The following is a 23,869-nucleotide window of genomic DNA, read 5'->3' on the forward strand; positions in this document are numbered from 1 at the left end:
AGGGTTAGGGTAGGGTTAGGTTTAGGCTGAGGTTGAGGTTGATGGATAGTGTTTGGGTAAGGGTGAGGGCTAGGGTGAGGGTGAGGGTTAATGTGAGGGTGAGGGTGAGGGTTTAGTTTATGTCAGGTTTCGGTTTAAGGTGAGGATTAGGGTGAGGGTGAGGGTTTCGTTTACATCAGGTTAGGGTTAAGCTGAGATTAGGGTTACAGTGAGTGTTAGGGTTAGGGTTAAGGTGTGGGTTAAGGTTAGGGTGATGTTTAGGGTGAGGGTGAGGGTTAGGGTGAGAGTTAGGGTGAGGTTTAGGGTTAGTGTTAGGATTAGGGTTTGGGTGAGTGTGAGGTTTAGGGTTAGAGTTAGGGTTAGGATGAGGGTTAGGTTGAGGTTTAGGGTTAGGGTTAGGTTTAGGGTTAGGATGAACGTTAGGATGAGGGTTAGGTTTAAGGTTAGTGTGAGGTTTAGGTTTAGGTTAGGGTTAGGGTTAGGGTTTGGTTAGGGTGAAGGTTAGTTTTAGGTTTAGGGTTAGCATTAGGTTTAGGCTGAGGGTTAGGGTACAGGTTAGTGTGAGGGATAGGTTTAGGGTTAGGTTTAGGGTGTGGACTATGGTGAGGGTGAGGGTGAGGGTTAGGGTTAGTGTTAGGGTTAGGGTTAGGTTCAGGGGTAGGTTAAGTGTTAGGATTAGGTTAAGGACTAGGGGTTAGGCTGAGGATGAGGGTGAGGTTGAGGGTGAGGGTTAGGGTTAGAGTGAGGGTTAGATTAAGGGTGAGAAAGAGGGGGAGATTTTGGTTTAGGGTTAGAGTTAGGTTGAGGATAAGGGTTAGGATTAGGGTTAGCACTAGGTTTAGGCGGAGGGTGAGGGTGAGGCTGAGGGTGAGGTTTAGGTTTAGGGTGAGGGTTAGGGTTAGGGTTAGTTTTAGGGTGAGGGTTAGGGTTAGGGTTAGTGTTAGGGTTTGGTTAGGGTGAAGGTTAATTTTAGGTTTAGGCTTAGATTAAGGTTTAGGCTGGGGGTTAGGGTTAGGGTTAGTGTGAGGGTTAGGTTTAGGGTTAGAGTTAGGGTGTGGGCTAGGCTGACGGTGAGGGTTAGGGTGAGGATGAGGGTGAAGGGTTAGTTTAGGTAAGTGTTAAGGTTAGGTTAGGGTCAGGATTATGGTGAGGTTGAGGGTTAAGGTAAGGCTTAGGGTTAGGGTGCGGGGTAGGGTTACTGTGAGGGTTAGGATTAGGGTTAGGGTGAGGGTGAGGGTAAGGGTTAGTGTGAGGGTTAGGTTGAGTGTGCGGTTTAGGATTAGAGTTACGGTTAGGATTAGGGTGAGGGTGAGGATTAGGATAAGTGTTAGGGTGAGGGTTAGGGTTGGGGTGAAGTTTAGGGTTAGGGTTTGTGTTAGGGTGAGGGTGAGGGTTAGGGTTAGGTTTAGTGTTAGGAATAGGCTGAGGGTGAGGTTTAGGGTGACGTTGAGCGTTAGGGTTATGGTTAGAGTGATGGTGAGGGATAGGGTGAAGGCGATGGTTATTGTGAGGGTGAGGGTGAGGTTTTTGTTTATGTCAAGGATAGGGTTGATCTGAGGTTAGTTTTAGGGTGAGGGTTAGGTTTAGAGGTAAGGTGAGGTTTAGTGTTAGGTGATGTTTAGGGTGAGGGTGAGGGTTAGGGTGAGGGTGAGGATTACGGTATGGGCAAGGGTGAGTGTTAAGTTTGGGAATACGATTAGGGTTAGGGTTAAACTGGAGTTGATGGTGAGGGTGAGGGTGAGGGTTTGGATTAGGTTAGGTTTAGGGTTAGGGTGAGGGTTACGGTTTCTGTGAGGGTTATGGTTAGGGTTAAGGTTAGGGTTAGGGTGAGGGGAAGGTTTCGAGTGAGGTTTAGGGTGAGGGTGAGGTTTAGGGTTAGGGTTAGATTTAGGGTGAGGGCTTGTGTGAGGGTGAGGGTTAGTGTGAAGGTAAGGGTGAGGGGTTCTTTTAGCCAGGGTTTAGTGTTATGGTGAGGTTTAGGGTGAGGGTGAGGGTTAGGTTGAGGGTTAGGTTTAGGGTGAGGGTTAGGGCAAGGGTTAGAGTGAGGGTTATGGTTTGGATGATGTTTAGCATGAGGGTGAGGGTTATGGTGAGGATGAGTTTTCGGGTGAGGGTCAGGGTTCGAGTGAGGGTAAGAGTTAGGGTGTGGTTGAGGATTAGTGTTAGGTTGAGTATTAGCATTAGATTTAGGTTTAGTGTGAGGGTGAGGGTTAGGGCTAGGGTTAGGTTTAGGTTGACAGTTAGGATTAGGGTTAGGTTTAGTAGGATTGTTAGGGTGAAGGGTAGGGTTAGGGTTAGGGTTAGGAAGAGTGTTACGGTGTCAGTGAGTGTTGGGGTGAGGGTCAGGGTAAGGGTATGGGTGAGGGTTAGGTTTAGGGTGAGGATTAGGGTTAGAGTTAGGTTAATGGTGAGGGTGAGGGTGAGGGTGAGGTATAGGGTTTGGGTTAGGGTTAGGGTGAGGGTTAGCGATAGGTTTACGGTTATGGTGAGAGTGAGGGTGAGGGTTAGGGTAAGGTTTAGGGTTAGAGTTAGGGTGAGGGTTAGGGTTAGTATTAGGGTTAATATTTGAGTTAGCCTGAGGGTGAGGGTGACGGTTAGGTTTAGGGTAAGTGTTAGGGTTAGGGGTAAGTTTAGGGTGAGGATGAGGGTTAGGGTTAGGGTTAGGATGAGCATTAGGCTGAGGTTTAGGGTTAGGGTTAGTGTGAGGGTTAAGAATTAGGGTTAGGGTTAGGGTTAGGATGAAGGTTGGGTTTAGGTTTAGGATTAGGATAAGGGTTAGGTTGAGGATTAGGCTTAGTGTTAGTGTGAGGGTTAGGTTTAGGGTTAGAGTTAGGTTTAGGGTCAGGGTAAATGTTAGGGTGAGGGTTGGGGTGAGGGTGAGGGTTAGGGTTAGGGTGAGGGTTAGGGTGAGGGTGAGGGGGAGTGTGAGGGTTTGGTTTAGTGTTAGAGTTAGGGTGAGTGTGAGGGTTAGTACTAGGGTTAGCTCTAGGTTTAGGCTGAGTGTGAGGGTGAGGTTGAGTGTGAGGTTTAGGGTTCGCGTGAGGGTTAGGTTTAGGATTAGGTTTAGGGTGAGGGATAGGGTTAGGGTTAGGGTTAGGATGAGCGTTAGGCTGAGGGTTTGGGTTAGGGTTAGTGTGAGGGTTAGGATTAGGGTTAGGGTTAGGATTAGGGTTTAGTTAGGGTGAAGTTCTGTTTTAGGTTTAGGGTTAGGATAAGTTTTATCCTGAGTCTTATGGTTAGGATTATTGTGAGGGTTAGGTTTAGGGTTAGGGTTAGGGTGTGGACTAGGTTGAGGGTGAGGGTGAGGGTTTAGTTTATGTAAGGGTTAAGGTAAGGTTAGGTTGAGGATTAGAGTGAGGTTGAGGGTTAAGGTGAGGGTAAGGGTTAGGGTTAGGGTTAGGTTTACTGTGAGATTTAGGGTTACGCTAAGCGTGAGGGTGAGAATAAGGGTTAGGGTGAGGGTTACGGTGAGGGTGAGGGTTAGGATTAGAGTTAGGGTTAAGGTTAAGGTGAGGTGGAGGGTGAGGGTTAGTGTTAGGGTGAAGGTTAGGGTTGGGGTGAGTCATACGGTTAGGGTTAGGGTTGGGGTGAGGGTGAGGTTGAGGGTGAGCGTGAGGTTTTTGTTTACGTGAGGGTTAGCGTTAAGATGACGTTAGGGTTAGGGTAAGGGTTAGGGTTATGGTTAAGGTGAGGTTTACGGTTAGTGTGATGTTTAGGGTGAGGGTGAAGGTTAGGGTGAGGGTGAGGGTTAGGGTAAGTGTCAGGGTGAGGGTTTGGATTGGGAATAGGTTAGGGTTAGGGTTGGGCTGAAAGTGAGGGTGAGGGTGAGGGTGAGGCTGAGGGTTAGTGTTAGGGTTAATGTTAGGTTTATGGTTAGGTGAGGGTAATGGTTACTGTGAGGGTTATGGTTAGGGTTAGGGTTAGGGGTAGGGTAAGGGTAAGGATTAGAGTGAGGTTTAGGGAGAGGGTGAGGTTTAGGGTTAGGGTTAGGATTAAGGTGAAGGCTAAGGTGAGGGTGAGAGTTAGTGTGAGTTTTAGGTTGAGGGTTTATTTTAACCAAGGATTTGGGATATGGTGAGGAATAGGGTGAGGTTGAGAATTAGGTTTTTGGTTAGGGTTAGGATGAGGGTTAGGGCTAAGGTTAGGGTGAGGGTTAGGGTTTGGGTGATGTTTAGCGTGAGGGTGAGGGTTAAGTGAGGGTGAGGGTCAGGGGGTGGGTGAGGATTAGGGTTAGGTTGAGTGTTAGTGATAGGTTTAGGTTTAGTGTGAGGGTGAGGGTTATGGGTAGCATTAGGGTTAGGTTGAGGGTTTGGATTAGGGTTAGGGTTAGTCTGAGGGTGAAGGTGAATGGTAGGGTTAGGGTTTGGGTGAGGTTTAGGGTGAGGGTGAGTGTTAGTGTGAGGGTGTGGGTGAGGGTTACTGTTAGGTGTAGGGTTAGGGTGAGTTTAAGGGTAAGGTTTAGGTTTAGAAATAGGGTTAGGGTTAGGGTGCGGATGAATGTTAGGTTTAGGGTGAAGATTAGGGTTAGAGTTAGGTTTATGTTGAGGGTAAGGGTTAGGGTGAGGTTTAGTGTGAGGGTTATGGTTAGGGTTAGGGTGAGGGTGAGGTATAGGTTTTGGGTTACGGTTAGGTTGAGGGTTAGGTATAGGTTTAGGGTTAGGTTGAGGGTGAGGGTGAGGGTTAGGGTTAGGTTTAGGGTTAGAATTAGGTTGAGGGTGAGGGTTAGGCTTAGTATTAGAGTTAGCCTGAGGGTGAGGGTGAGGGTTAGGGTTAGTGTGAGGGTTAGGGTTAGGGTTAGGGAGAGGGTTAGGTTTAAGTTTAGGGTTAGGATCAGGGTTAGGTTGAGGGTTAGGTTTAGGGTTAGTGGGAGGGTTAAGGGTTAGGGTAGGGTTAGGGTCAGGGTAAAGGTTAGGGTGAGGTTTAGGGTGAGGGTGAGGGTAAAGGTTAGTGTGAGGGTTAGGGCGAGGGTGAGGGTTAGGGTTAGGGTGAGGGTTAGGGTGAGGGTTAGGATAAGGGTTAGGGTGAGGGTAAGGGTTAGGGTGACGGTAAGGTTGAGGGTGAGGGATAGGATTATGTTGTGGGTAAGGGTTAGGGTGAGGGTTAGCGTGAGGTTTAGGGTTAGGGTGGGGGTTAGGGTTAGGGTTAGATTGAGGGTTAGGGTTAGGGTGATGTTTATTGTGAGAGTATCCTTTAGGGTGAGGGTGAGTTTTCGGGTGAGCATGAGGGTTAGGATGAGGGTGAGGGTTAGGGTTACAGTTAGGATTAGGGAGAGGGGTAGGGTGAGCATTAGGGTTAGGATTAGGGTTAGAGTGAGGAGGAGGGTGAGCGATAGGGTGTGGGTAAGTGTTATGGTTAGGGTTAGGGATAGGGCTAGGATGAGGGTGAGGGTTAGTGTGAGGGTTAGTGTGAGGGTGAGGGTTTCCTTTACATTAGTGTTACGGTTAGGGTGAGGATTAGGTTGAGGGTGAGGGTTAAGCTGAGTTTAGGATTAGTGTGATGGTTAGGGTTAGGGTGATGTTTAGTGTGAGGGTGAGGGTGAGGGTTAGTGTTAGGGTTAGGTTTAGGTTGAGGGTGATTGTGAGGGTTAGGATTAGGAATAGGATTAGGGTTAGGGTTAAGCTGATGCTGAGGGTCAGGGTGAGGATGAAGGTTAGGGTCAGGTTTAGGATTAGGGTTAGAGTGAGGGTTACGGTTAGTGTGAGGGTAATGGTTAGGGTTAGGGTGAGGGTAAGGATTAGGGTGAGAATAAAGGTTAGGGTGAGGGTTAGGGTGAGTGTGATGGTTTGGATTAGGGTTTGTTTTAGAGTTAGGGTGAGGGTTAGGATTTGGGTGATGTTTAGAGTGAGAGTGACGGTTAGGGTGAGGATGAGGGTTCGGGTGAGGGTGAGGGTTCGGTTGAGGGTGAGGGTTAGGGTGTGGGTGAGGATTAGTTTTAGGGTGAGGGTTAGCGTTAGGGGTAGGTTTAGGGTTAGGTTGAGGGTTAGGGTTAGGGTTAGGGTGAGGGGTAGGGACAGGGTTAGTGTCTGGTTTAGGGTGAGGTTTAGGGTGAGTGTGAGGGTTAGGTTGAGGGTGAGGGTGAGGGTTAGGGTTAGGGTTTGCGTTAGACTTAGGGTGAGTTTGAGGTGGAGGGTTAGTTTTAAGATTAGGGTGAGGGTTAGGGTTAGGTTGAGGGTTAGGGATAGTGTTAGGGTTAGGGTAAGGGTGAGGGTGAGTGTTAGGTTTGGTTTAGGGTTAGAGTTAGTGTGAGGGTGAGGGTGAGGCTTAGGATTAGGTTAGATTTAGGGTTAGGCTGAGAGTGATCGAGAGGTTGAGGTTGAGGGTTAGGGTTAGGGTGAGGTTTAGGTTTCCGGTTAGGGTTAGGGTGAGGGTTAGGATTAGGGTTATGGTTAGGATGAGGGTTAGGCTAAGGGTTAGTGTTAGCGTTAGGGTGAGGTTTAGGTCTAGGTTTAGGGTTAGGATAAGTATTAGGCTGAGGATTAGGGTTCGGGTTAATGTGAGGGTTAGGTTTAGTTTTAGGGTAAGAGTTAGGGTGAGGGTAAAGTTTTGGTTGAGAGTTCGGGTGAGGGTGAGGTTTAGGGTTAGGTTGAGGGTTAGGGTCAATTTTAGGTTTAAGGTTAGGGTTAGAGTGAGGGTAAGGTTGTGGATAAGTGTTACGGTGAGGTTTAGATTGAGGGTGAGGGTTAGCGTCAAGGTTAAGATTAGGATTAGGGTTAAGGTGAGGGTTAGGGTTTGGGTGAGTGTTAGGGTGAGTTTTGGGGTGAGGGTGAGGGTTAGGGTGAGGGTAAAGTGTTAGGGAGAGGGTTACGGTGAGACTGAGGGTTATGGTTAGAATTAGGGTGAGGGTTAGGGTTGGGGTGTAGTTTTAGGTTAAGGTTAAGGATAGGGTGAGGATTAGGGTTAGGGTTAGGTTGATGGTAAGGGTTAGGGTGAGGGGTAACATTAGAGTTTGGGTGATGGTTAGGTTTAGTGTGAGGGTTAGGGTTGGTTTAGGGTGACGGTAAGGGTTAGGGTGACGGTTAGGTTGAGTGTGAGGTAGGATGAGGGTTAGGGTTAGGGTGAGGGTTAGGGATAGGTTTAGGGTTAGAGTGAGGGTTAGGGTTAGGGTTAGGATTAGAGTTAGGGTGACGGTAAGGCTTCGGGTGAGGGTTTAGGTGAGGATGAGAGTTAGGGTTAGGGTGAGGGTGAGGGTAAGTTTTAGCATGAGGACTAGTGTTAGGTTTAGGTTAGGGTGAGTGTTAGGGATATGGTGAGGGTGAGGGTGAGGGTTAGGTTCAGTATTAAGGTTAGGGTTAGTGTGAGGGTTAGTGATAGTGTTAGGGTTAGGGTGAGGTTTAGAGTTAGGGTAAAGGTGAGGGTTAATCTGAGAGGTAGGGTTAGGTTTAGGGTGAGAGTTAGGCTCAGTGTGAGGGTTAGGGTTAGGGTGAGGGTTAGGGTTAGGTTTAGGGTGAGGGTGAGGGTGAGTGTGAGGGTGAGGGTTAGGGTTATGGTGAGGGTTAGTTTTAGGGGGAGGGCTAGGTTGAGTGTTAGGTTGAGGGTGAGAGTGAGTGTGAGGTTTTCGGTTAGGTAAGTTTTAGGGTTAGGGTTAGGGTGAGGATTAGGGTGAGGTTGTGGGTTAGGGTGAGGGTGAGGGTGAGGGTGAGGGTGAGGGTTAGTGTTAGGATGAGGGTTAGGGATAGGGTTAAGGTGAGGGTGCGGGTGAGGGTGAGGGTTAGGCTTAGTGTTAATGTGATTTTTAGGGTTACGGTTAGGGTGAGGGTTAGGGTTAGGGTTAGGTTGAGGGTTAGTGTTAGGTTGATGTTTAGTGTGAGGGTGAGGGTTAGGGTGTGGGTGAGTGTTCGGGTAGAGGTAGGGTTAGGGTTAGGGTTAGGGATAGGGTTAGGGTTTGGGTAAAGTTTAGGGTGAGGGTGATGATTAGGGTTAGCTTGAGGGTTAGGGTTAGGTTTAGGGTTAAGATGAGTTTTAGGCTGAGGGTTAGGTTTAGGTTTAGGGTTAGTGTGAGGGTTCAGGTTAGGGTGAGGGTTGGATTTAGTTTTAGGTTTAGTATAAGGGATAGGGTGAGGGTTAGTGTTACGGTTAATATGAGTGTTAGGTTTAGGGTTAGGGTTTTGGTTAGGTTGAGGGTAATGGTTAGGGTGAGGTTTAGGGTGAGGCTGAGGGATAGGTTTAGGGTGAGGGTTAGGTTGAGTGTTAGGATTATGGTTATGGTTAGGGTAAGGCTGAGGGGGAAGGAGAGGTTGAGGGTGAGCGTTAGGGTTAAGGTTACTGATAGGGTGAGGATTTCGGTTAAGGTTAGATTTAGGGTGAGGGTTAGGCTCAGGGGTAGGGTTAGGATTAAGTTGAGGGTTAGGTTTAGTGTTAGGTTTAGGGTTAGGGTTAGAGTGAGGGTTAGGTTTAGTGTGTTGGTTAGGGTTAGGGTTAGGTTGAGGGTAAGGGTTAGGGTGAGGGTTAGGGTGAGGCTGAGGTTTAGGGTTAGCATTAGTTTTAAGGTTAGGGTTAGGATGAGGGTTAGGGAGAGGGAGAGGGTGAGGGTGAGGGTAAGGGTTAGGATGAGGGTTAGGTTTAGTGTGAGGGTGAGGTTTAGGTTTAGTGTGAGGGTGAAGTTTAGGTTTAGGGTGAGTATTAGGGTTAGGGTAAGGGTGAGGGTTAGGGTTAGGTTTAGGGTTAGGGTGAGGGATAGGTTTAGGTTGAGGATTAGATTTAGGGTGAGGTTTAGGCTTTGGGTTAGGGTGAGATTTAGGGTTAGGGTGATGTTTAATGTGAGGGTGAGTGTTAGGGCGAGTGTGAGTGTTCGGGTGAGGGTGAGTGTTCGGGTGAGGGTGAGGATTAGGGTGTGGTTGAGGGTTAGGGTTAGTATGAGAGTCAGGGTGAAGTGTAGGGATAGGGTTAGAGTGAGGGTTAGGGTTAGTGTGAAGGTTAGAGTTAGGGTTAGGGTTAGCGTTAGTGTGAGGATAAGAGTTAGGGTGTGGGTTAGTGTGAGGGTGAGGGTTAGGGTTAGCGTTAGGGTTAGGGTGAGCGTTATGGTGAGGTTTAGGGGTAAGGTGAGGGTTAGGATTAGGGTTAGTGTGAGGGTTAGTGTTGGGGTGATGTTTAGGGTGAAGTTGAGGGATAGTGTGAGGGTGAGAGTGAGGGTGAGGTTTAGTGTGAGGGTGCGGGTGCGGGTGAGGGTGAGTGTGAGTGTTAGGGTTAGGTTTAGGGTAAGGGTGAGGGTTAGGGTTAGGATTAGTGTTAGGGTTAGGCTGAGGGTGAGGATGAAAGTGAGGGTGAGGGTTAGGGTTAGGGTTAGGGTGAGGATTCGAGTTAGTGTGGGGGTTAGTGTGATGGTGAGGGTCAGGGTGAGGGTGAGTGTTAGAATGAGGGTGAGGGTGAGGGTTAGGGTTAAGATTAGGTTAAGGTGAGTTTTAGGGTGAGGGTTAGTGTTAGGTTTATTGTTAGGGTTATGGTTTGGGTTAGGTGTGGGTGAGGGTGAGGGTTTGCGTTAGGGTTAGGGTTGGGGTTAGGGTGAGGGTGGGGTTCAGGGTTAGGGTTAGGATTATGTAAAGGGTAAGGCTGAGGGGGAAGTGGAGGTTGAGTGTGAGGTTTTGGGTTAGTGTTACGGTTAGGGTGAGGGTTACTGTTAGGTTTAGGTTTAGTCTAAGGGCTAGGCTGAGGGTAAGGGTTAGATTTAGTGTGAGTGTTAGGTTTAGGGATAGGGTTTGGGTTAGGTTGAGGGTAAAGTTTAGAGTGAGGGTTATGTAGAGGATGAGGGTTAGGGTTACCGTGAGAGTTCGGGTGAGGGTTAGGGTTAGGATTATGGTTAGGGGTAACGTGAGGGTTAGGGTGAAGGTTAGGTTTAGGGTTAGGGTTCGTTTGTGGGTTAGGGTGTGGGTAAGTGTTAGAGTGAGAGTTAGGGTGAGGGTGAGGGTTAGGAGGAGGGTGATTGTTAGTGTTAGCATTAGGGTTAGGGTAAGGGTGAGGGTTAGGTTTAGGGTGAGGGTTAAGGTGAGGGTTAGGTTTAGTGTGAGGATTAGGGTTAGGTTTAGGGTGCAGTTTAGGTTTAGTGTGAGGGTTAGGGTTAGTTTTAGGGTGAGGGTAAGGGTTAGGGTGAGGTTTAGGGTGAGGGTGAGGTTTAGGGTTAGCGTTAGGTTTAGGTTTAAGGTTAGGATGAGGGTTAGGGTTAGGGTGAGGGTGAGAGTGAGGGTGAGGCTTATGTTTAGGATGAGGGTTAGGGTTAACGTGAGGGTTCAGGTTAGGTTTAGGGTGAGGCTTAGGGTCAGGGTAAGTGTTAGAGTGAGGGTTAGGGTTATGGTTAGGTTTAGTGTGAGGGTCAGGGTGAGGGTTAGGGTTAGGTTGAGGGTTAGGGTTAGGGTTAGGGTGAGAGTTAGGGTTAGGGTTAGTGTTAAGGTGAGGGCAAGGGTTATGGTCAGGTTAGGTGGAGGATTTTGGTGAGGTTTAGGGTTAGGATAAGTGTTAGGGTTAGGGTTAGGCTGAGGGTGAGAGTGAAAGTGAGGGTGAGGGTTAGGGTTAGGGTTAGGGTGAGGGTTAGTGTGAGGGGTAGTGTTAGGTTTAAGGTGAGGGTTAGGGTTAGGGTGATGTTTAGGGTGAGGGTGAGGGTTAGGGTGAGGGTGAGGGTGAGGGTGAGGGTAAGGTTTAGGGTTTTGTTTTGGGTGAGGCAGAGGGTTAGTGCTTGGAATAGGATTAGGGTTAGGGTTAAGCAGAGCCTGAGGGTAAGTGTGAGGGTGAAGGTTAGGGTCAGGGTTAGGGTTAGGGTTAGAGTGAGGGTTATGGTTAATGTGAGTTTTATGGTTAGGATTAGGGTGAGGGTAAGGGTTAGGGTGAGAGTAAAGGTTAGGGTGAGGGTTAGAGTGAGTGTGAGGGTTTGGATTAGGGTTTGTGTTAGGGTTAGGGTGAGGGTTAGGATTTGGTTGATATTTAGAGTGAGATTGAGGGTTAGGGTGTAGGTGAGGATTAGGTTTAAGGTGCGGGTTAGCGTTAGGGGTAGATTTAGGGTTAGGTTGAGGGTTAGGGTTAGGGTTAGGGTGAGGAGTAGGGACAGGGTTAGGGTCAGGTTTAGGGTGAGGTTTAGGTTGAGTGTGAGGGTTAGGTTGAGGGTGAGGGTGAGGGTGAGGGTTAGGGTTAGAGTTTGCGTTAGACTTAGGGTGAGTTTGAGGGTGAGGGTTAGGTTTGGGATTAGGGTGAGGGTTAGGGTTAGTTTGAGGGTTAGGGATAGTGTTAGGTTTAGGGTAAGGGTGAGGGTGAGTGTTAGGTTTAGGTTTAGGGTTAGAGTTAGGGTGAGGGTGAGGGTGAGGTTTAGGATTAGGTTATTATTAGGGTTAGGCTGAGGGTAATGGAGAGGGTGAGGTTGAGGGTTATGGTTAGGTTGAGTTTGAGGGTGAGGGTTAGGTTTAGGATTAGGATTAGGTTTAGGGTTAGGGTGAGTGTTACGGTGAGGGTGAGGGTGAGGGTGAGGGTTAGTGTGTGGGTGAGGGTTAGGGTTAGGGTGAGGATTAGGTTTAGGCTTAGGGTTAAGGTTATGGTGAGGGTAATGTTTAGGGTTAGGTTTAGTGTGAGGATGAGGGTTAGGGTTAGTTTTAGGGTTAGGGTGAGGGTTACGGTTAGGGTTACGGTTAGGGTTAGGGTGAGGGTGAGGTATAGGTTGAGGGTTAGGGTTAGGATGAAGGTTAGGGATAGTGTTAGGTTAGGGTGAGGGTGAGGGTGAGTGTTAGGTTTAGGTTTAGAGTTAGGGTGAGGGTGAGGGTGAGGGTTAGGATTAGGGTTAGGGTTATGGTTAGGATGAGAGTTAGCCTGAGGGTTAGGGTTAGGGTTAGTGTCACCGTTAGGGTTAGGTTTAGGTTTAGGGTTAGTGTGAGGGTTAGTGTTAGATTTAGTGTTAGCATAAGGTTTAGGCTGAGGGTTAGGGTTAGGGTTAGTGTGAGGGTTAGGTTTAGGGTTAGGTTAAGGATTAGTGTGAGGGTAAAGTTTAGGTTGAGGGTTACGTTGAGGTTGAGGGTTAGGGTTAGTGTGAGCGTTATGGTGAAGGTTAGGTTTAGGGTTAGGGTGAGGGTGAGGGTGTGGGTAAATGTTAGGGAGAGTGTAAGGGTTAGGGTGAGTGTACTGGTGAGGCTGAGGATTAGGTTTAGCGTTAGGGTTAGGGTTAGGGTGAGGGTTAGTGTGAGGTTTTGCCTTAAGCTTAAGGATATGGTGAGGATTAGGGTTGGGTTAGGTTTATGGTGAGGTTTAGGCTGAGGGGAAGGCTTAGGGTTAGGGTGAGGGTGAGGTTTAGTGTTAGGTTTAGGGTTAGGGTTAGGGTGACGGTAAGTGTTAGGGTGAAGGTTAGGGTGATTGTGTGGTTTATGGTTTGCATTAGGTTTAGAGTTAGGGTTAGGATGAATGTTAGGGTTATGTTTAGGGTTAGGGTTAAGGTGATGGTGAGGGTTAGGGTTAGGTTTAGTGTTAGGGTTAGTTTTAGGGTGAGGGCAAGTGTGAGGGTGAGGTTTAGGGTGAGGGTGAGGGTGAGTTTGAGGTTTTCATTTAAGTAAGTGTTAGGGTTAGGGTTAGGGTGAGGTGTAGGGTGAGGGTGTGGGTTGGGGTTAGGGTGAGGGTTAGGGTGAGGCTGAGGGTGAAGGTTAGTGTTAGGATGAGGATTAGGGTTAGGGTGAGGGTGAGGGTGAGGGTAAGTGTTAGGGTTAGGATTAGTGTGAGAGTTAGGGTTACGGTGAGGGTTAGGGTTAGGGTGAGGAGTAGGGTTAGGGTTACGGTCAGGGTTAGGGTTGGGTGATGTTTAGTGTGAGGGTGACGGTTAGGGTGAGGGTGAGTGTTCTGTTGAGAATTAGTGTTAGGGTTAGGGATTGGGTTAGTGTGAGGGTAAGTGTTACGGTGAGGGTTAGGGTGAGGGGGAGGTTTAGGGTTAGGGTGAGTGTTAGGGTTAGGGTGAGGGTAAGCGTTAGGGTGAGGTTAAGGGTGAGGGTGAGTTTTAGGGTTAGGGTGAGTGTAAGGTTTAGGGTGAGGGTTAGGGTGAGTGTTAGGGTTAGGGTTAGTGATAGGGTAAGGATTAGTGTTAGTGTGATTGTTAGGGTGAGGGTTAGGATTAGTGTTAGTGTGAGGATAAGTGTTAGGGTGAGGGTTAGGGTGAGGGTGAGGGTTAAGGTTAGGGTGATGGTTAGGGTTAGGGTTATGCTTAAGGTGAGGGTTAAGGTGAGCCGTAGGTTTACGGTTAGGGTTATTTTGCGGGTTAGGGCGAGGGTAAGGATTATGGTGAATTTTAGGGTTAGGGTGAGGGTTATGGTTAGGGTGAGGGTAAGGGTTAGGGTGAAGTTTAGGGTGAGGTTTCGGGTTAGGGTTAGGGATAGGGTGAGGATTAGGGTTAGTGTGAGGGTTAGGATTAAGTTTATTGTGAGGATAAGGGTTAGGGTGAGGGTTAGAGTAAGGGTGTGGTGTTGGGTTAGTGTTAGGTATAGGGTGAGCGTAAGGGTGAGGGTTAGGTTTAGGGTGAGGGTTATGTTTAGGTTTAGGGTGAGGGTGAGGGTGAGGTTCAGCATTAGGGTTAGGTTTAGGGTTAGTGTGAGGGTCGGTTGAGGGTTAGGGTTAGGATTAGTGTTAGGGTTAGGGTGAGGGCTAGGGTGAATGTGAGGTTTGGGTGAGGGTGAGGGTGAGTGTTTCAGTTATGTAAGTGTTAGGGTTAGTGTGAGGATTAGGGTGAGGGTGAGGGTTAACCTGAGGTTAGGTTACTCTGATGGTTAGGGTTAGGGTTAGGGTGAGGGTTAGGGTTAGGGTGATGGTTAGCGTGAGGGTGAGGCTGAGAGTTAGGATTAGGAATAGGGTTAGTGTTAGGGTCAGACTGAGGTGAGGGTCAGGGTGAGGGTGAAGGTTCGGGTTAGGGTTAGAGTTAGGGTGAGGGTTAAGCTTAGTGTGTGGGTTAGGGTTAGGTTTATGTTTAGGGTGAGGTTTAGGATTATATTTAGGGTTAGCATAAGGGTTAGGCTGAGGTTTAAGGTTAGGGTTAGTCTGAGGGTTAGGTGTAGGGTTAGGGTAAGTCTAAAGTTTAGGGTGAGGGTTAGGATGAGTGTGAGGGTTAGGGTTAGGGTGAGGGTTAGGGTGAAACTTAGGTTTACGGTTAGGATTAGGGTGAAGTTTAGGGTGTGGGTTAGTGTAAGGGTGAGGGTTAGGGTGAGGGTTAGGATTAGGGTTAGCATTAAGTTTAGGGTGAGGATGAGTGTTAGGGTGAGGGTTTGGGATAAGGTGAAAGATAGGGTGAGGATTAGCTTTAGGTTTAGGTTTAGGGTGAGGGTTAGGAGGAGGGGTAGGCTTAGCGTTAGGGTGAAGGTTAGGTTTAGTGTGAGAGTTAGGGTTAGTGTTAGGGTGATGGTAAGGTTTAGTGTGAGGGTTAGGGTGAGTGTGAGGTTTAGGGTTAGCATTACGTTTAGTGTTAGGTTTAGGATGAGTGTTAGGGTTAGGTTTAGGGTTAGGATGAGGGTGAGGGTGAAGGTTAGAGTTAGGATGAGGGTAGGGGTTAGGGGTAGGGTGAGGGTTAGCATTAGGTTTAGGGTTAGTGTGACAGTGAGGGTGAGGAGTAGGGGTAGGGTTAGATTGAGTGTTAGGGTTAGGGTTAGGGTGATGGTTAGGGAGAGGGGTAATATTAGGGTTAGGGTGAGGTTTAGGATGAGTGTGAGGGTTAGGGTAAGGTTGAGGGTTAGGTTTAGGGTTAGGTTTAGGTTGAGGCTTAGGGTTAGATTTAGGGGTAAGATGAATTTGAGGGTGATGGTTAGGTTTAGGTTTAGGCTTAGGGTGTAAGGTTATGGTGAGGGTAAGTGTTAGGGTGAGGTTTAGTGTGTGGATGAGGGTTAGGGTTATTATTAGGGCTAGGGTGAGGGTGAGGGTTAGGGTTAGGGTTAGCGTTAGGGTGAGGGTGAGGTATAGGGTGAGGTTTAGGGTTAGGGTGAGGGTTAGGGATAGTGTTAGGTTAGGGTGAGGGTGAGGGTGAGTGTTAGGTTTAGGTTTAGGTTTGGAGTTAGGGTGAGGGTGAGGGTGAGGGTGAGGGTTAGGATTAGTGTTAGGGTTAGGGTTAGGATGAGGGTTAGGCTGAGGGTTAGGTTTAGGGTTAGGGTTAGCAAAGTGTTTAGGCTGAGGATTAGGGTTAGGCTTAGGGATAGGGTTAGGGTGAGGGTTAGGCTGACGGTAAGTGTTAGGGTGAGGTTTAGGTTGAGGTTGAGTATTAGGCTTAGCATCATTCTTAGGGTGAGATTTAGGTTTAGGTATAGCATTAGGGTTAGTGTTAGGATTAGGGTGAGGATAAGTATTAGGGCTAAGGTGAGGGTGAGGTTTAGGGTTAGCATTAGGTTTAGGGTTAGGGTGAAGTTTAGGTTTAGTGTGAGAGTTAGGGTTAGGGTTAGGGTGATGGTAAGGGTTAGTGTGAGGGTTAGGATGAGTGTGAGGTTTAGGGTTAGCATTAGTTTTAGCATTAGGTTTAGGATGAGTGTTAGGGTTAAGTTTAGGGTTAGGGTGAGGGTGAGGCTGAAGGTTAGTTAGGATGAGGGTAGGGGTTAGGGGTAGGGTGAGGGTTAGGGTTAGGGTTACTGTGAGGGTTAGGATTATGGTGAGGTTTAGGGTGATGGTGAGGGTTAGGTTTAGCATTTGGGTGAGGGTTAGCTTTAGGGTGATGTTTATGGTCCGTTTGAGGGTTAGGATGAGGGTGAGTGTTCTGCTGAGAGTTAGGATTATAGTTAGGGTCAGGGATAAGTTTAGTGTGAGGGTAAGGTTTAGGGTGAGTGTTAGGGTGAGGGTCAAGTTTAGGGTTAGGGTGAGCGTTAGAGTTAGGGTTAGAGATATGTTTAGGGTGAGGGTTAGGGAGAGCGGTAGGTTTAGGTTTAGGGTTAGTTTGCGGGTTATGGTGAGGGTAAGGGTTAGGGTGAGGTTTAGGTTGAGGAAGAGGGTTAGGGTTAGGGTAAGGGTAAGTGTTAGGTTGAGAGTGAGTGTGAAGGTGAGGGTTAGGGTTAGCATTAGAGTTAGGGTGAGGGTGAGGGTTAAGGTGAGGTTAATTTGAGGATGAGGATTAGGGTTAGTGTGAGGGTTAGGGTGAGTGTTAGGGTGAGGGTTAGGGTTAGGGTTTGGTTTAGGGTGAGGGTGAGGTATAGGGTGAGGGTTAGTGTTAGGGTGAGGGTTAGGGATAGGGTTAGAGTTAGGGTGAGGATGAGGGTGAGTGTTAGGGTTAGGTTTAGGGTGAGTATGAGGGTGAGAGTTAGGATTAGCAATAGGGTTAGGGTTAGGGTTAGGCTGAGAGTGAGGGTCAGGGTTAGGGTGAGGGTTAGGGTTTGGGTGATGTTTAGGGTGAGGATGAGGGTTAGGGTGAGGATGAGGGTTTGGGTGAGGGTGAGGGATCGGGTTAGGGTGTGGGTGGGATTAGGGGTATGGTGAGGGTTAGCATTAGGTTTAGGGTTAGTGTGACAGTGAGGGTGATGGTTATGGGTAGGGTTAGGTTGAGTGTTAGGGTTAGGGTTAGGGTGATGGTTAGGGAGAGGGGTAATGTTAGGGTTAGGGTGAGGTTTAGGATGAGTGTGAGGGTTAGGGTTAGGTTGAGGGTTAGGTTTAGGGTGAGGGTTAGGGTTAGAATTAGGGGTAAGGTGAGTTTGAGGTTGAGGGTTAGGTTTAGGTTTAGGCTTAGGGTTAAGGTTATGGTGAGCGTAAGTTTAGGGTGAGGTTTAGTGTGTGGATGAGGGTTAGGGTTATTATTAGGGCTAGGGTGAGGATTAGGGTGAGGGTTAGGGTTAGGGTTAGCGTTAGGGTGAGGGTGAGGTATAGGGTGAGGTTTAGGGTTAGTGTGAGGGTTAGGGATAGTGTTAGGTTAGGGTGAGGGTGAGGGTGAGTGTTAGGTTTAGGTTTAGGTTTAGAGTTAGTGTGAGGGTGAGGGTGAGGGTTAGGATGAAGTTTAGGCTGAGGGTTAGGATGAGGGTTAGGCTGAGGGTTAGGGTTAGGGTTAGCATAATGTTTAGGCTGAGGGTCAGGGTTAGGCTGTGTGATAGGGTTAGGGTGAGGGTTAGGCTGACGGTAAATGTTAGGGTGAGGTTTAGGGTGAGGTTTCCTATTAGGCTTAGCATCATTCTTAGGGTGAGGTTTAGGTTTAGGTATAGCATTAGGGTTAGGGTTAGAGTGAGGGTTAGGATTAGGGCTAAGGTGAGGGTGAGGTTTAGGGTTAGCATTAGGTTTAGGGTTAGTGTGAGGGTTTGGGTTACAGTGAGGGTTACCTTTCATGTGAGGGTTAGGTTTAGAATGAGGGTTAGGGTTGGTGAGAAGGTTAGGGTGAGGGTGAGGGTTAGGGTTAGCGTCAGCATTAGGGTGAGGTTGAGGTTTAGGGTTAGGTTAGGCTGAGGGTGAGGGTGAGGGTGAGGGTTAGGGTTGGTGTTAGTGTTAGTGTTAAAGTTAGGGTTAGGGTGAGGGTTAGAGTGAGGGTTAGAATGAGGGTGATGGTTAGGGTAAGGGTGAGGGTAAGGGTTAGTGTGAGGGTTAAAGTGAGGGTGAGGGATAGGTTTAGCATTAGGGTTAGGGTTAGGGTTAGGCTGAGCGATCAGGATAGGGTTAGGGTTAGGGTTAGGGTGAGGGTGAGGGTTATGGTGAGGCTGAGGGTGAGGTTGAGGTTTAGGGATAGGGTTAGGGTGAGGGTGAGTGTGTGGGTGAGGGTTAGGGTTAGGATTAGTGTTAGGGTTAGGGTTAAACTGTGGGTGAGCTTGAGGGTGAGGGATAGGGTTAGGTTTAGGTTTAGGGTGATGGTTAGGGTTAGTGTGAGTGTTAGGATTAGGGTGAGGGTTAGGTTTACGGTTAGGATGCTTGTTAGTGTGACGTTTAGGGTTAGGGTTAGGTTTAGGTGAGGGTTAAGGTGAGGGTTAGGGTTAATTTTAGTGTTAGGTTGAGGGTGAGGGTTAGGGTGATGGTGAGAGTTAGGGTTAGGTTTTAGAGTTAGGGTTAGTTATAGGGTGAGGCTTAGGGTGAGGGGTAGGTTTAGGCTTAGGAAGAGGGTTAAGGTTAGTGTGAGGGTTAGAGTTAGGGTTAGGGTTAGGGTGAGGGTATGGATTAGGGTGAGGTTTAGTGTGAGGGTGAGGGTTAGTGTGAGGGTTTTTGTTAGGTTTAATGTAAGGTTTATGGTGAGGTCTAATATGAGGTTGCGGGTTAGGGAGAGGGAGAGGGTGAGGGAGAGCGTGTCAGTTAGGTAAGGGTTAGGATTCTGGTCAGGGTGAGGATTAGAGTAAGGGTTAGGGATAGGATGAATTTTAGGGTTAGGCTGATGGTTAGGGTTAGTGTGTGGTTTAGGGTTAGGGTTAGGGTTAGAGTGAGGTTTAGGGTTCGGGTTTGCATTAGGGTTAGGGTGAGGTTTAGGGTGTTTTTGAGGGTTAGGGATAGGGTTAGGGTTAGTGTTAGGGTGAAGGTTAGGGTTAGGATTAGGTTTAGGATGAGGGTTAGGGTAAGGGGTAGGGTTAGGGTTAGGGTGAATGTTAGGATTAGGGAGAGGGTTAGGGTAAGGGTAAGGGTTAGGGTTAGGTTGAGGTTAAGGATTAGGTTGAGGGTGAGGGTTAGTGTTAGGTTTAGGGTGATGTTGAGGGTGAGGGTTAGGGTTAGGGATAGGATGAGGGTTTTGTTTAGTGTTAGTGTTAGGGTTAGGGTGAGGTTTAATATTAGTTGTGAGGGTTAGGGTGAGGGTGAGGGTGAGAGTAAGGGTTTGGGTGAGGGTTAGGGTGAGTTTTAACGTTCCGGTTAGGGCTAGGGTGAGGCTTATGGTGAGGGTCAGGGTTAATGTTATGTTTAGGTTGAGGTTTAGGGCTAGGGTGAGGATTAGGGTGAGGGTGAGGGTTAGGATGAAGGTTAGGGTTAGAGTGAGTATTAGGGTTAGGGTTAGGGTTAGATTAAAGTTTAGGGTGAGGGTTAGGGTAAGGATTAGGGTTAGGGTAAGGGTGAGGATGAGGGTTAAAGTTAGGGTTAGGGTGAGGGTTAGGGTTGGGGTGAGGGTTAGGGTTTGGGTTAGGGTGAGGCTTAGGGTGAGGTTTCGGATGAGTGTGAGTGTTAGGGTGTGGGTGACGGTTAGGGTTAGGGTGAGGTTTAAGGTGACATTGAGGGTTAGGGTGAGGGTGAGGGTAAGGGTTAGGGTGAGTGTGAGGATTAGGGTTAGTGTTATCCTTAGGGTTATGGTGAGGGTATGGGTTAGTGTGAGGTTTAGGGTGAGGGTGAGGTTTAGGGTTAGCGTTAGGGTTAAGGTGAGGGTTAGGGTTAGGGTTAGGGTGAGGGTTAGGGTTAGGTTGATGTTTAGGGTGAGGGTAAGTGTGAGGGTGAGGGTGAGGGTTAGGGAATAGGTGAGGGTTAGGTTTATTGTGAGGGTTAGGGTGACGGTGAGGGTTAGGGTGAGGGTGTGGAAAAGGGTTAGGTTAGGTTCAGGGTGAGGGTTAGGATTAGGTTTAGGGTGAGGGTTTGAGTTAGTGTACGGGTTAGGGTTAGGATGAGTGTGAGGAAAAGGGTTAGGGTGAGGATTAGGATGAGAGTAAGATTTAGGGTTAGGTTTAGCTTTAGGGTTAGGGTGAGTTTTAGGGTTAGGGTTCGGGTTAGGGTTAAGTTGAGGGTGAGGGTTAGAGTTAGGGTTCAGGTGAGGGTTAGGTTTGGGGTGAGTGTTAGGGTTACGGTTAGGGTGAGGGTGAGGGGAGTTTTGGGTTTCGGGTGAGGGTTAGGGTGTGGGTGATGGTTAGTGTTAGGGTTTATAATTAGTGTATTAGGTTTAGGGTTAGGGTTAATGTTATGGAGAGGGTAAGGGTCAGGGTGAGGTTTAGGGTGAGGGTGAGAGTTAGGGTTAGCGTTAGGGTTACAGTGAGGGATAGCGTTAGGGTTAGGGTTAGGGTGAAGTTGAGGGTTAGGATTAGGGTTAGGATGAGGTTTAGGGTTAGGGTAAGGGTTAGGGATAGGGTTAGGGTTATGGTGAGGGTTAGGTTAGGGTTACGTTTTGAGTTGGGTGAGTATGAGGGTGAGCGTTATGGTTAGGATTAGGGTTAGGGTTAGTGTTAGGCAGAGGGTGAGGGTGAGGGTGAGGGTTAGGGTTAGGGTCAAGTTTAAGGTTAGGGTTAGGGTGAGGGGTAGGGTTAGGGTTAGGGAGAGGGATAGGGTTAGGGTGAGGGATAGGGTGAGGGTTAGGGTCACGGGTAGGTTTAGGGTTAGGTTGAGGATTAGGGTTAGTGTGAGGGTTAGGGTTAGTGTTAGGGTGAGGGTAAGTGTTACTGTGAGGTTTAGGGTGAGGTTGACAGTTAGGGTTAGCTTTAGGTTTAGGGTGAGGTGAGGTTTCGGGTTTGCATTAGGGTTAGGGTGAGGGTTATGGTGAGGGTTAGGGTTAGGGTTAGGGTGAGGGTGAGGGTGAGGGTTAGGATTAGGGTGAGGGTGAGGGTGAGGGTGAGGTTTAGGTTTAGGTTTAGGGTTAGGGTTTAGGTTAGATTTAGGGTGAGGGTGAGGGTGAGAGTTAGGATTAGGGTGAGGGTGAGAGTGAGGTTTAGGGTTAGGGTTAGTATCAGTTTGAGGGTTAGGGTTAATGTGAGGTTTAGGGTGAGGGTGAGGGTAAGGGTTAGTGTGATTTTTAGGGTGAGGGTTAAGTTTAGGATGAGGGCTAGAGTTAGGGTTAGGGTTAGGTTTAGCATTAGGAAGTTGAGGTTTAGAGTTAGGGTTAGGGTGAGGGTGAGGGTTAGGTTTAGGGTTATGGTGAGTGTTAGGTTTAGGTTGAGTGTTAGGGTTAGGGTTAGGTTTAGGGTGAGGGTGAGGGTGAGGGTTAGGGTGAGGGTAAGGTTGAGGGTGAGGGTGAGGGTTAAGGTTAGGTTTAGGGTGAGGGTGAGGGTGAAGGTAAGGGTTAGGGTGAGGGTGAGGTTTAGGGTTAGGGTTAGTGTTAGTTTGAGGGTTAGGGTTAAAGTAAGGTTTAGGGTGAGGGTCTGGGTAAGGGTTAGTGTGAGGGTTAGGGTGAGGGTGAGGGTTAAGGTTAGGATCATGGTTAGCATTAGGGTTCGTTTGAGGATTAGGGTGAGGTTTTGGGTTAGTGTGGCCGTTAAGTATAGGCTGAGTGTTAGGTTTAGGGTTAGGGTGAGGGTTAGAGTTAGTGTGATATTTAGGCTGAGGATGAGGCTGAGGGTGAGAGTTCGGGTTCTCTGACGGTTAGCTTTTGGGTGACGGTAAGGGTTAGGGTTAGGGTTAGGGTAGGGTTGAAGGTTAGGGTGAGGGTGAGGGGTAGGGTTAGGGTTAGGGTTATTTTTAGGTTTAGGGTTAGTGTTAGGTGAGGGTGAGGGTGAGGGTGAGGGTTAGGGTTAGGGTTAGGTTTAGTGTTAAGTTTAGGGTGAGGGTTACGGTGAGGTTTAGGGTTAGGGTTATGGTGAGGGTGAGGTTTAGAATGAGGGTTAGATTGAGGGTGAGGGTTAGGTTAGGGTTTGGGTCAGGGAAAGGGTGAGGGTTAGGGTTAGGTTGGTGGTGAGAATTTTGGTTAGTGTTAGGGTTAGGGTTAGTGTTAGTGTGAGGGTGATGGTTATGGTTAGGGTTAGTATTAGGGTGAGGTCTAGGGTGATGGTGAGGGTTAGTGTTAGTTTTAGGTTTAGGTATAGGGTGAGTATTAGTGTTATGATTTGAGGGTTAGGCTGAGTGGTAGGGTTAGGGTTAGGTTTATTGTGAGGATTCGGACTAGGTTTAGGATTAAGGTGAGGTTTAGGGTAAGGGATATTGTTAGGGTGAGGGTTAGGTTTAGGGTTACGGTGAGGATTAGGGTAAAGTTTAGGGTTAGGGTGAGGGTGAGGGTGAGGGTTAGGGAGAGGGGTAATGTTAGGGTTCGGGTGAGGTTTAGGGTGAGTGTGAGGGTTAGGGTTAGGTTGAGGGTTAGGGTTAGGGTGAGGGTTAGGGTTAGGGTGAGGGTTAGGGTTAGAGTTAGGGGTGGGTTGAGTTTGAGGGTGAGGGTTAGGTTTAGGATTAGGATTAGGGTTAGGGTTAGGGTTAGCTTCAGTGTGTGGGTGAGGGTTAGGTTTAGGGTTAGGATTAGGTTTAGGCTTAGGGTTAAGGTTATGTTGAGGGTAAGTGTTAGGGTGAGGTTTAGTGTGTGGATGAGTGTTAGGGTTATTGTTAGGGTTAGAGTGAGGGTTAGGGTGAGGGTTAGAGTTAGGGTTAGCATTAGGGTGAGTGTGAGGTATAGGGTGAGTTTTAAAGTTAGGGTGAGGGTTAGGGATAGTTTTAGGTTAGGGTGAGGGTGAGGGTGAGTGTTAGGTTTAGGTTTAGATTTAGAGTTAGGGTGAGGGTGAGGGTGAGGGTTAGGGTTAGAATTAGGGTTAGGGTTAGGGTTAGGATGAGGGTTAGGATTAGGGTTAGGATGAGGTTTACGGTTAGGGTGAGGGTTAGGGATAGGGTTAGGGTTATTGTGAGGGTTAGGGCTAGGGTTACGGTTTGAGTTAGGGTGAGTATGAGGGTGAGATTTAGGGTTAGGATTACGGTTATGGTTAGTGGTAGGCAGATGGTGAGTGTGAGGGTTAGGGTTAGGGTGAGGTTTAGGGTTAGGCTTAGGGTGAGGGTTAGGGTTAGGGTTAGGGAGAGGGAGAGGGTTAGGGTGAGGAATAGGGTGAGGGTTAGGGTCACAGGTAGGTTTAGTTTTAGGTTGAGGGTTAGGGTTAGTGTGAGGGTTAGGGTTAGATTTAGGATGAGGGTAAGGGTTACTGTGAGGTTTAGGGTGAGGGTGACAGTTAGGGTTAGCTTTTGGTTTAGGGTGAGGTGAGGTTTCGGGTTTGCATTAGGGTTAGGGTGAGGGTTATGGTGAGGGTTAAGGTTAGGGTTAGGGTGAGGGTGAGGGTGAGGGTTAGGTTTAGGGTTATGTTGAGTGTTAGGTTTAGGGTGAGGGTTAGGGTTAGGCTTAGGAATAGGGTGAGGGTGAGGGTGAGGGTGAGGGTGAGGGTTAGGGTTAGGGTGAGGGTGCGGGTGAGGGTTAGGGTTAGGTTTAGGGTGAGGTTGAGATTGAGGTTTAGGTTTAGGTTAAGTTTACGGTTAGGGTAAGGTTTAGGGTTAGGGTTATCTTGAGGGTGAGGGTGATGGTTAAGGTTAGGGTGAGGGTGAGGGTGAGGGTTAGGGTTAGGGTTAGTGTTAGTTTTTGTGTTAGGATTAATGTGAGGTTTAGGGTGAGGGTGAGGGTAAGGGTTAGTTTGAGGGTTAGGGTGAGAGTTAGGGTTAGGGTGAGGGAAAGAGGTAGGGTTAGGGTTAGGTTTAGGGTTAGGATTAGGTTGAGGGTGAGGGTGAGGGTGAGGGTGAAGGTGAGGTTTAGAGTTAGGGTTAGGGTGAGGGTGAGGGTGAGGGTTAGGTTTAGGGTTATGGTGAGTGTTAGGTTTAGGTTGAGGTTTAGGTTTAGGGGTAGGTTTAGGGTGAGGGTGAGGGTGAGGGTGAGGGTGAGGATCAGGGTTAGGTTGAGGGTGAGGGTGAGGGTGAAGGTTAGGGTTAGGGTGAGGGTGAGGGTTAGGGTTAGTTTGAGTATTAGGGTGAAGTTTTGGGTTAGGGTGACCTTAGGAATAGGTTGAGTGTTATGTTTAGGGTTAGGGTGAGGGTTAGGGTTAGTGTGATGTTTAGGGTGAGGGTGAGGCTAAGGGTGAGGGTTCCGTTTCTCAAGAGGGTTAACGTTTGTGTGACGGTTAGGGTTAGGGTGCAGGTTAGGGTGAAGTTGAAGGTTAGGGTGAGGGTGAGGTGTAGGGTTAGGTTGAGGTTTAGGTTTAGGGTTAGTGTTAGGTGAGGGTTATAGGGAGTATTAGGGTTAGGGTTAGGGTTAAGTTTAGGGTGAGGGTTATGGTGAGGGTTAGGGTTAGTGTTAGGGTGAGGGTAAGGTTTAAAGTGAGGGTTAGAGTGAGGGTGAGGGTTAGGGTTAGGGTTTGGGTGAGGG

This window comes from Dipodomys merriami, unplaced genomic scaffold (genome assembly GCF_024711535.1).
Source record: "Dipodomys merriami isolate MVZ:Mamm:240054 unplaced genomic scaffold, mDipMer1.0.p SCAF_79, whole genome shotgun sequence".
NCBI classification, from domain to species: Eukaryota; Metazoa; Chordata; class Mammalia; order Rodentia; family Heteromyidae; genus Dipodomys; species Dipodomys merriami.